The sequence below is a fragment of the Cololabis saira genome, chromosome 12 (genome assembly GCF_033807715.1).
Source record: "Cololabis saira isolate AMF1-May2022 chromosome 12, fColSai1.1, whole genome shotgun sequence".
Lineage (NCBI taxonomy): Eukaryota > Metazoa > Chordata > Actinopteri > Beloniformes > Belonidae > Cololabis > Cololabis saira.
This window is the reverse complement of record NC_084598.1, coordinates 20,941,133-20,953,465: the sequence shown is the minus strand read 5'-3', so window position 1 is coordinate 20,953,465 and position 12,333 is coordinate 20,941,133.

Sequence of the window (12,333 nt, the reverse complement as noted above, 5' to 3'; positions counted from 1 at the left end):
TAATAATAATAATAATAATAATAATAATAATAATAACAATAATAATAAGATAAATAAATACAATAAAATAAAACATAATAGAATTTACAGGATTCAAACCTGAGCACTTTAACCCAAAGAGATTTTACAAGATTTAAAGGCTTCAGGGTTGTTAACTAATTTTGAGTGTGATCTTCTCGATGGAACCACATCAATAGCCTGAACTAAAAATTGTGATGTGAAAGTGTGATCTCCATTCAACCATCCATCCACGTATCTGGGTTCAGGTCATGAGGGCAGAAGCCTAAGCAGAGACGCCTGGAGCTCCTTCTCCCCAACCCCCTCAGCCAGCTCATCCAGGAGGATAACAGGTCTGCCACAGAGCCTTCTCTGGACATAAACATACCTGAAACAAACCTCCCTTCCAGGACTCATCCTAACCAGATGTCTGAACCACCTCAGTTGGCTGCTCTTGATGTGGAGGAGCAGGACTCTATTACAACCCGTCCAAATGACTGAACTTCTCACCCTATCTCAGTCGACACCTATAGGGTGAGAAGCCCTGTGCTTGTGTGAAACACAATTTTAAATTCTGTTTGGAGATTAGAAAGCTGCATCCTCCTGTCAATACTCAAGATCACTCCCTCGAGGTCTTTGAGATCCTCTGATCAGTCACGTCTTGTCGTCCCCAAAACCAGGCAAAAAACCAGGGGCGACCATGCTTTTTCAGCAATAGCCCCTAGACTATGGAACGAGCTTCCTCCCCACATCAAAATGGCCCCCACCCTTGACATTTTTAAATCTTGTTTTAAAACTTATGTTTATTCTTTGGCTTTTAATCCAGCATGAGTGTTGTGTGGTCTCTGTCTTGTCTTTTATGTTTCTGAATCACTGGTTGTTGTCTGTCTGGTGTGTTTTTATTTCATGCTTTATGTGCTCTTATTTATTTTATTTTGTTTTTATCTTATTTTATTTTTACTATTTTATTATGTCTTGCTTTACTTATTGTGCAGCACTTTGGTAACCATGTTGTTTTAAGAATGTGCTATATAAATAAAGTGGATTGGATTGGATTGGAATATTGATGACCAGCCATCTGGTTTGTGTCCGGCACACAGACCAAGAGTCAGTACATGTGATATGAGGTGCAGTGATGCACATTAAATTGGTAACTAGTACGAGTATGAATGCACCATTAAAGCAAAATGACATATACAGGTCTTAGAAGAAGGAAAGCTGGAAGGCACCCTAAATCTTCTATGGAAGATTATTTTTTATAATGTCAAGCCATTGGCCGCTCACATTTTAAACACATTACCGAGGAGAGCTCTGTGGGAAAAAGCCCAAGTACAACAGTGGCATTTCTGCTTCTCATGCCTGCGCTGATCCTAGACAACGGCAGGAGAAATGAGCAAAAGATGGACAAATTGTTTTTGAAGTACAGAAAAAGTTTAAAATACTTTTGAAAGAAGAGAAATGTACAACAGAAGTAAACATACCCTAGTCCTAATTTTTCTTTCAAAATATTGCTAGCATCACATCCAGATTGAGAAAATACTGTGTGTATGAGAAAAACAATAAAATATCATATGTTATCATTTTTTCAGTTGAACTATTTAGCATTTCATAACAGTTTATTTATTCCCTTGGCGTTATTTATAGGCACCTTTCAAGGTACCCAGGGTCACCGTGCAAGAAGACACAACAACAATCATGCAGGCCAATGCAACATAAAGCAGCAAAACAATAAAACAGAAACAGAAAACTACAAAGAATAAGTCCTTTTTAAACAATGTATCTTCAGTAGGGATTTAAAACACTGAAAAAAGTCCGTATTACGAAAGTGATGTGGGGCAGAGCAGCTGGAGGATCTGGAGCCCGTGGTGACCATATCCGAGCAGGATAGAGGACGATGACCTGACACTCCGAGATGGTGCGTTGATGTATAACAGTTCTGATACGTAGCCAGGCCATGGATGGTCTTATAAATAGCAAAATGTTATATTCAATGCAAGATTTCCTCGGAAGCCAGAGAAGCTGCTGCAAGATGGGAGGGATATGATGGACGGAGGGTGTTCTTGTGATAATGCGGGCTGCTGAGTTTTGGATTAGTTAGTTTGTTGATGGATTTGAGAGGAAGGCCAGAGAGGAGAGAGTTACAGTAATCAAGACAAGAAGTAACTGGAGCATGAACCAGAGTAGCAGCATTTGTAGGTGACAGCGGCTGCTATGTTGAAGGTCAAAGTAAGCACAGCAGGAGATGTTATTGATAAGAGACGTAAATGAAGAGTGCTGTCAAGGCACCCAATGACACCCAGAAACAGTAAACAAAGAAACAGTAGTCTTTTCATTATCTTTGAAAAGCTTTAAAATGTTGTAAGAGTAGATTTGCAACCATTGAATAGAACCTGCGATGGACTGGCGACCTGTCCAGGGTGTAACCCCTGCCTCTCGCCTGAAAATAGCTGGGATAGGCTCCAGCAGACCCCGTGACCCTGCAAAGGATAAAGCGGGTATAGATAATGGATGGATGGATGAATAGAACCTCACTTTTCGCTGTTGAGTTTTATTTCTGCTTGAACAGGACTTCCAGATGTTACTGGACATAGACAGTATGTACTCAACAGTCATTTTTAGAAACAGTGCCTCTCATTTCTTGAGTATACTTAAGGCCATCGCCTGAGAAAGGTCATACATGTGGATAAAGTTAACTGAGCTATCAAGTTCAAGTGATTACAGTGTATTTCTATCCTACACATGTTAAGAATATTAGAGTGTTACAGAAATGATACACACTATGGTCAAACATGAGACACCAGACTGCAATAAGTAATTACAGTTGAACATGACATTTCTGGGTTTCATTCTATGAGATGAAGGGAGGCTATTCATCAATTAGTTTCAATCACATTAACTTCACTCATCCTCAGGCTGAGCCTTGGCTATGGCCTTTCTTCTTTTTTTTTCATTTGCATCGCCTGAAGGGCAGACATTATTTTACTCCTGGGAGAAGATGCTATGATGAAAATGGGCTGTCAGGGGCATTAGAAGATGTATAGCTCACACATTCAAGGGCCCGTTTAAACATGAAGCTTAACTCAAATCCTGATTTAATTAATTAATTATCTCACTTTATTCCCTCATGAGTATTCATATAGTGACATGATTGTGATTGGATAATTGTTCAATTATGTGCGGCTGAAATTATTGTGTGCTGAAGGAAATAAAGAAAAAATAGCACACACACAAATTACATGTGGGTATTTTTGGTATATAGCTGAGCCATACATTACGGATCAAGGTCAGTCTCAGCAATGATGAAAAACTCTTTTTTTTTCTCTTTGAAATTGATGCAAGCATAGCCTGATTGAATGTTGACCCTTCATTAATTAGCATAAGAACAAATTAATTACATTTTTTTTTTTTTTTTTTTTTTCCCTCATAGTCAGCATTATGTTTTGCAGCAGTATGAGCTACAGCAGCTCCTCTTTGGATGAAATACCAAGTAGCCATTGAAAACTTGTTTTGATGCCTGGTTAAAAGTCAGACGGGAACACAAATATGTCTTCCTCATAAATGTGTGTCAGGGACTGCATTTTGTTTATTTTTCAGAAGACGAGTCTGTTGCTGCAAGAGTTTTGTATCAAAGAAATGTGCTATTATTGGCTGCCTGTTCAGATGAATTTCCCTTTGTCTTGCTTCATTATTTTTTTTTATTTATTTATTTTTTTAAACAAATTAATTAATCTCCACTGCAATATGAGTAGTAGCCAGATTACTAGAACAGGTTTTCGTCATCCTCAAACTATGTTTTGACAACAAAAGTGTGATTTCATGAGCACAACTCAGCAGGACCCCACCAACTTCCATCACACATGCAGACGCAGACCTACCGATATTTGAATCTGCAGTCGTGATGGCAGTGGCAACAGAAGATAGCAGATATCTGCTGGGGGGTGATGGGGTAGTTGCGAAGGCTGACTGAGCAATTGTGGTCTCGCCAGAGATCATACTATCACCATTTCCTCTGATGTGCTGCCATAAACATTTGGCAGCGCTTCCTGTAAATGCAGTTGTGAGCCAGAAGCCGACTAGAATTAATAGGCCCTAAAAACGTGTGTTTTTTCCCCTTCTAGTTTACCTGCTTCATAGACCATTTGGCATAATAACACAGAAGCCTTAAAGGCCTTAATATAACCTTTACATTTAATCTGCACTGACATTTCAGTTTCTTTTCTACTTAGCATATGCAGTTGGTCATAATGGACATTTTGCTCTTGATTGGCACGTACACTTTCTATCGTGCTGAAGGAAAGAGAATGAGATCTCTCTTTCTTTCTTTTTTTTAAATAGAGAACCATTAGTGTGATTTGTCAATGAGAACAAAGCTGAAGGATAATCAATCAGCCCTTTTTTTAAAAAACAAAAAAAAACGAATCACTTCATTTATATAAAAAAGCACATAGAATGAGGGCGATTCACAAAGTTATCCTTCATATTCGTTAAAAGATACTTTAATTTGTGCTTTAACGATAAAATGATGCACAAGCAAATATGCAATTAGTCAAAATGAAACATGCTATGAGCAAATTACATCATTGCAGCATACTTGCATGGAAGCACTCCCTTGATCGTATTCACATCATCCTAATGCTCACTCACTCATGTTTGTGCCGGTTTGCATGGATGCATTATAGCACTAAATCTGTTTATTCCTTGGAAATGACAGAGGATCATCCACTGGTCCTCCACTCCATCCTCTGGCTTTGAAAAGGTGAAATATCACAGTAAACAGCATCATTTCCTATTTTGTGTGAACTACTGAGAGAAAGATGTTTTTTGCTAGTGAGAAGCAATGGAGGAGATATGTCAAGAAGACAGGTTTATTGATGTACTCAGCGCATCACCTGCATACACACACAAGGAGACGGAGACACGCTACTCTTGTTAGGGCTGCACTATGAGTCAAATTTAGCTCATTATATTCACAATACGCAAAAAAACCTCATAAACAAGGACAAGGACATTATCATTTTTCTAAATTACACACACACGCTAAGCTCAATTATGGCTCTTTAACTGAAAACACTTTGCTCGCACAGCGTCTGACTTCATACATATGAATTAATGATTAATTTGGTGCTGATTACCAACTGTGTATTATTCTGGAGCAAAGAGAAGTGTCCTTGTGAAAGGACACCGTTTAATTTCCATTAGGGCCTTCCTTCAGGAGTAGCCATTCAGAGTCATTTTAGGCAACAGATGTTTAAGTGGAATTCTATTGATCCCCAAGCTTGGCGCAACAACAAAGCTTTGAATAACGACGGCTGATAATTAGTTTATGGCTTCCATCTGCAATCCTATGCAAAAAAAAAAGTCGATTTTGTGTTGTGAATACTAATGGATTGATAAACGTAAGGAACAAAATATATTTGCATTGTGGATCAATGAAAATGATTAATTAAGCTAAATGCTACGTAGAAAAAAGGCCTTCGCCACTCATCTCCTTTACGTCTCACTCCAATAGTTATGTATCAATTACTCTCTGTTCCTCAAAATGTTATAGCTTGTGTTTACCAAAGTGGCAAATAAATAAATCAAATAAACTCTTATGTACTTCACTAGTTTCCAAAAATCTGTGACTCGGGCGACATCTGGCTGCTGGTCAAACTCAAAAGGAAAAGCGAAGAAAAATGCCGCTCCTCAACTGAGCGCTAGGAGCTGGCATCCAAACCAAGTCCACTTTCAAATGTCAAAAACACTAATTATAGCCTGTTTCAAAACACAGCTTTGGTCTTCGCATTGACGATTCACATCCACTGCACCTGTAACAGGGGTTGAGATCTTACTCATCTCATCAGGTAATATTATATAAAGCCATGAATGTATTCATAATTATTTGTGTTTTCTTTTGAGATGGTCAAATTTGTTGTGTCAAATAGCTAGTTTTCACTTTAAGGTTCTGGAACTGTGACCATTCCTGTTGTACAAATGACATGGCTTCTTGTGCTCTTAAAAAGGAAGAGCTAATTATATAAAGCTGGATGCAAGTTAAAGTATTAGCATGACAGTCTCTATCACTTTCAAACAATGGATAATATGCCCCAGCCAGACAGACTTGTTGGCCTAGAAGTGACAAAACCCTCTTTTTCTTGGGTCAAATTTGAAAATTGTCTGATAATTGAACTCTGCATGTACATATCCTTTCTGGTATTTTGAAGGGACACTGCAGTATCTTTAAATAAGCTGCATTTACAGGATTATAATTTTAGTAAAACATGAAGACTTACTGAATTTAATTAAATGTTATCTATGCCATAAACAAAACAATGTATTGTGATCTCGTTGCAAAGATGACAAGACCAGAGAACAGGACGACATGTACTGTCTCTACACACTTTTCTACAATATACATTGTTTGTGTCATCCTGATAAAAATAAATGATGCCCGTCCTCTGCTGAACAGTCTTTCCAGCATTTGCTTATAAGAAATTGCAAAACATCTGAAGCAATTGTTCTGATCTAGCGATCACATTTTACATTTTGACGGATGCTGTAGGATTTCATTCCTGAATCTTGGTTTTTCACTTATTAAGGGAGCTGTGTCCCATAAACAGTCAGACATTTCTGTGTATTAACTTACAGGTGTATTACATGAAGGTTAAATCTGGCACACTGTGTTAGAGTCTCTGAAAAAAGGCAGAAGCAGAGGCATTAGAACTAAATTGGAAAGTTAGTGAGGCAAAGCAGAAGACAAGGCAAAAAGAAACCCAAGGGACATACAGTTGAGGTCAAAATAATTAGCCCCCAAAGAAGTGTGGGACATTTTCACAAAATCACAATAATTCCATTATTCATAATCCTTATATGGATTATCAAAGTTACGGCTACCAGTGGATTCACTTTTGAATGTAAGAAATGTATATTTTGATTTTCTTAATGCAAAATGTAGTTTAAATCAAGATGGTCAAAATCATGAGATCTCAGTGTTTCTTTTGCCTTCAAATCAAACCTGAGCAATCAATCAACATTTTGACATCACTTAAAGTCACTTCAAGGATAAGAACTTCATTGCTCACAGAGTGCCTTGTCAAAACCAGATTGAAGTTTGCTTCTGAAAATCTGAGACATGAGGACGAAATAAGAGGATGGGAGCACAATCATGATGCTGTGAGACTGTTTCGTTGCTTCCGGCACAGATAACCTCATGAAAAAAAGATAATTATATTCATACTCTGGGGAATAATGGTAAGGGATCTACTACCAGTCCAGCTTTAGGTCACTTTTGGGTCTTACAACAACGACAAGGAGCCAAAACAGACATCTCAATAATCACTCTGAAGGACACAAAAATCAGGATCCTGGAATGACCCTCTCGGAGGCTAGACCTTGATCCTTTTGAGAATCTGACAAGGAAACTCAAGATTAATGTCCATCAATGGAAACCACATAATCTGGATGACCTGGAATAATTCGACATGGAAACTGGGGAAAATATCCCTGAAACAGCAGTTTGGTTTCGGTTAGGAACTAAAATACAGTTGTGGATCATATACTACACTACCGATTAAGAATTATCAGATGGCCAATGACTTTGGCTTGGATGTATTTTTTTTATATTGAATGCAAAAATTAAATAATCTTTTATTTGCTAAATGCAGATTTGCTTTTGTTCTTTGGAAACAAGTGCATTACAAATGTATTCAGTTATAGTTATTTCCATGGGGAAATCTGTACTCTTTTAAAGTTCTCACATGGACTAATGCATTTGAACTGTAAACTGGAGACTTGATCCAGGTTAAATTTGTGGCAAAATGTGGCACCACACCACAAACAGAAAAGCTGTCTATTTTTTATTTTAAATCAACTCGCTAGTGCTGTGAATTTTCTCCTGAAATTCACAGATGGCACTCAAAGAAAGGTGTAACCTTGTGCATCTTTAGTCATTGTCACGAGCTTGTCATTAAAATGACAATTCAATGAATTATTTTGACTATTGTCTTTGTAAAAAAAAAAAGAAAAACACCAACAACAAAAAACAAAACTATACTGATGGCATGCTCACTGGCATCAAATTTGACTTCTTGGAGATAGAATGAGGATTAAAGGCTTTTGAAGGTTTACATAATTACAAGCAACTCCTTTCGACTCTCCCTAAGGGCCACCACATGATCTCTTCTGCAAGTTGCTTTTTTACATCAGACGCCCTTCCTGACAAAGTCAGTTATTCAGCCTATATGCCCTATTCACACCTGGCATTAAAATCTCCTTTTAATAATCCAATCACAAATGGGCAGCTATATTGCATCTGTTCACACTTGGTGCTACCACAGGTTTCCTCACGCATCTGAGTGGCAGCTTGAATGAGATTCCCCCTCCCACCCCCTCGCTCCCTATGCTCATAAACAGGAATGTGATTCCACCTTCAAAGACTGAAAACATTGGGGTTTTTTTACCTACAGAAGGCCCAATGCACTACTCTGTGTTCTCAGATCGTTTTTTTCCCACTTTTCTTCAAGCATGAAAATAACAAAATACTTCAGAGGATCAAAACAGAAATCAATGTCTCAGAAATTGAAAGAAGAGCTGAGGTAGGCAAAGTGCATGGCATTGTGGTTGTTGTTGGTCACTATGGTAGGGGGTCCGGTTTGAGGTTTTCTGGGCATGTCTCACTGGAAGAAGACCCAAGGGACGATGCAGCACACGCTGGAGGAACTACGTTTTTCAGCTGGTCTGGGAACACTTTGGGATACTCCCCAGATGAGCCAGACGAAGGTGCTGGGGAGAGGGAAGTCTGGGCTTCCTTGCTTAGGCTACTGTCCCCTCAACCACGGATAAGAGGTAGAAGATGAATGCATGGTTGTTGTGACCACTGAATAGCTGTTTTTTTTCAATGAGGCAATGTGTTAGTGTCCTTAAGAGATATTTCGGCATGTGATTAAAATCAATCCAGATTTCTTTTTAAAGAAAAGCATTTTTATGACACACAAGTGCTGAGGATGATTCAACAAATGTATCGGTGTGAGCCTAAAAACATGCAGTTTATGCTTGCAGCATCCCTCAGGTCCTACATCTCCTTTTAAGTAGTTTCACTTAGTTTGAAAGAAGTAAAGAATTCCACTCCCAGTGGTTTGATAAGCTCATAAGATCCATACCTGTTTCCAGGGGTGGAAAGTAACAAATTACATTTACTCACGTTACTGTAATTGAGTACTTTTTATGTGTAATTTGTAATTTTCTAAGTAGTTTTTGAAATATGTAATTTTTACTTTTACTCGAGTACATTTTGACCCAAGTATTTTACTTTGCTACATTTGAAACCCCTCACGTTACTGAGTACAAAATTTATGGTGAAAATCTTGTGGGCATTTGATTTTGGTTTATTGTGAATAGCAGGATCCTGCGGGCATTGGGCACTTTATTTTGTGTTTGAATACTTTGATTCTGGTTTTAGTGTTGTCGGTTGGACAATATGACTGAAAATAGTTTGCACTTTACAGTAAAAGGTTGTGACTGTCCTTTTTGTCCTGTTATGCGGAAGTAAAAGGATCATGTTACTGAGCTCAGCTGAGCTTTTACAAGTGTGGATGTTAAATTAATTAAATTAATACTTTAAAATGCCTCCAAGTTGATTAAAACAACTTGTGCTGGATTTGATTCGTGACTCATCCTTTTTTGCATTAAATAACTGAAGGTAACTTTTACTCAAATTACATTTTAAATGAAGTACTTTTGTACTTTTACTCGAGTAAATTTTTAGATGAGTACTTTTACTTTTACTTTGAGTAGGATTTAAGCAAAGTAAAGATACTTTTACTCAATTACAATTTTTCAGTACTTTTTCCACCTCTGCCTGTTTCTTTGCTGATGGGTGATCAAGCACATATATTTATTGACAGAAGCTGTTCTCCTGACCTGCTGTCAAACTGTTCTAAATTATTTAGATAGAGTGATACACATCGTGCTGCACTCGGTTTGCTATGATCATGTTTTTTGTTGGGTTTGTTTTTGCTTTCGTTCCAGAAAGGAGAGGAGATCAGGGGAGACTTCCACACACTTTGTCAAGCGGTAGAATGAAAGAGACAGGGAGCGATGAATGAAATATTAAAAAATGGTCTGAGCATCCAGACATTTCTCAGGATGATGAAACTTCTGTCCTATCAGATCTAAGACAAAGACTTTTACTTGTCGGGTCACATGCCCAACAATCTGACTTTAGGGTTCAGAGAACTACTCCCTTCAGATATAAAATATAGCGTGTGCAATATATAATATATAAGAACTACTGTAGTTGCTTAAACAGCACATGTGATCAGTGTTTGTTGTAACTACCAATTTAAAAACTCTGTCACAACAGAACCCTGATCACTTTGTTTGGGGGATTTGAACCTGACAATTTCAAATCCATTGATCCACTGATATTTGGAGGTTGCCATGGCATCACAGGCCCACATCAGAGTAGGTTTACATAGTATCCCTATTTTCATTTAATCTCAAATTCATAACACTACTTGGGAGGAGGAAGTGCAAGGCTTCACTCCACCTACTAAAATCAGCTGCTATGACCAGAGCAGAAAAAATAATAATACAAACGGAAAGGAGGGTTTTGTACTGTATTTGTATTTTGACCAAAGAAAATTGCAAACATTTCTTACCACCTTAGGAATTTGTATTAAATTTGGAGGGAAAAAAGTAATAATATTTCTCCATTAATAGACTTTTTTTTCTTTCTTTTTTTTTGTTCATTCTAAAATTTCAGTTTCTATTTCAGTTGAAGGAATACAGTATTTGCTCACTTTAAGGCTCTCCTGTCCCTACCACTAGAGAGAAAATAAACCAACCTTTTCATATATTGGGACATAATGGTATCACTTTACAGCACTATGTCACACATTAACAGTGGTGAAGCTTGCTCACAAATCAACAGCAGACATTATGGCAAAGGCGACTAGGGCTTAAGAAAGTAAGGAGGGAAGAGAAAATAAGAGATATAAAGCAAGCAAAAGACATTGACAGTCACAAAAGTGACCAGAACTCCATCACTATATCTACTGAGATAAAAACAAAGAAATACGTGTTCCAGTCGTGTTGCTCTAAATATACTGAAACCAGCTATCACCAACAGTTATGTGTGAAAGCATAATTGTTCATTATAGAAAAATGCATAAAATGGTGAACACAGAAATGAAAGGGGCGATAACCGGGCGGAGCAAACAGGGGCCTGCCAGATTATGACCAAGAACAATTCAGAGGTAAGAGACAATTGAAGGCAATTCTCTTTATTCAACTTGGCACTGATGTTGAAACAGCAAAACAATGTTCAACACTGAGCAGGTCAGGCCATCATGATCCTGATAGTAAAATATGAGTGAATGAACGTTGAAATACGGTTAGGCAGAAACATTCAATCCATGTTGAAGCCATGTGAAGACTGGTCCACTACAAACAGAATACGTTGATTCAACATTGATTCCACGGTGGCATTAGAATTGGATTATTGATTGATTGTTGATCCAGCATCAATCGTCGACCTTAACCAAAAATCTACATTTTTGACCATACTTCAACATTGATTTACGTAACATCTTTTGCAATCTTGAATCCACTCTACACACCAGTAAGGTTTCAATAAAGCATGAAGAAAATATATAACACAATTTAAATACATATATTGCACAATATTTTTAAATAGTTAAATATCATGCGCGGTTAGATTCAGAAACATATGGGTAGTCATACGATTTTGCTAATCTGAGGAAAATCACAGCCAAATACAAGAGTAGTTGGGAATAGCAGATCTTTAAAAGGCTCAAATGTATATCAGCATGAAAACATATTCATGTCTATTCCTTTCAACTGATGAATGACAGATGGGCAACTGCAGAATATTCTACTCCTTTGCATTAAATAACTCCTGGATTGCTTTCCAAGATGTTTTGCCTCATTTTCCATCTGTACAGTAAAGAGTCATCCAATCAGCCGTGATACATTTTGACTGAAGCAGACGCACACTTCACAGTTCATCTGCCACTCTTTCCTGTCATATCGTCACTGAAGTAGTGACGCATAACCCTGGAAACCATGCATATCCATGTCTTTCGACTATCTCCATGAGTTTTACGGGTGTTATGTGCTTCAGATAATGAGTCATTTAACGCACCATCGTATCAATATGGTTCAGGTTGGTATTAGTTCAATTTACCTGGTAACTAACAACACACAGAGGAGTCCACAAAATGTTACGACCCAAACCTGCACCAATACTCAAGCATTAATGCATTTCCACCCAGTGTTTTGCTTTCATGGACGATTAAACTCTCATATGGGCAGCATGCACGGTCCGACGTCAGTGGT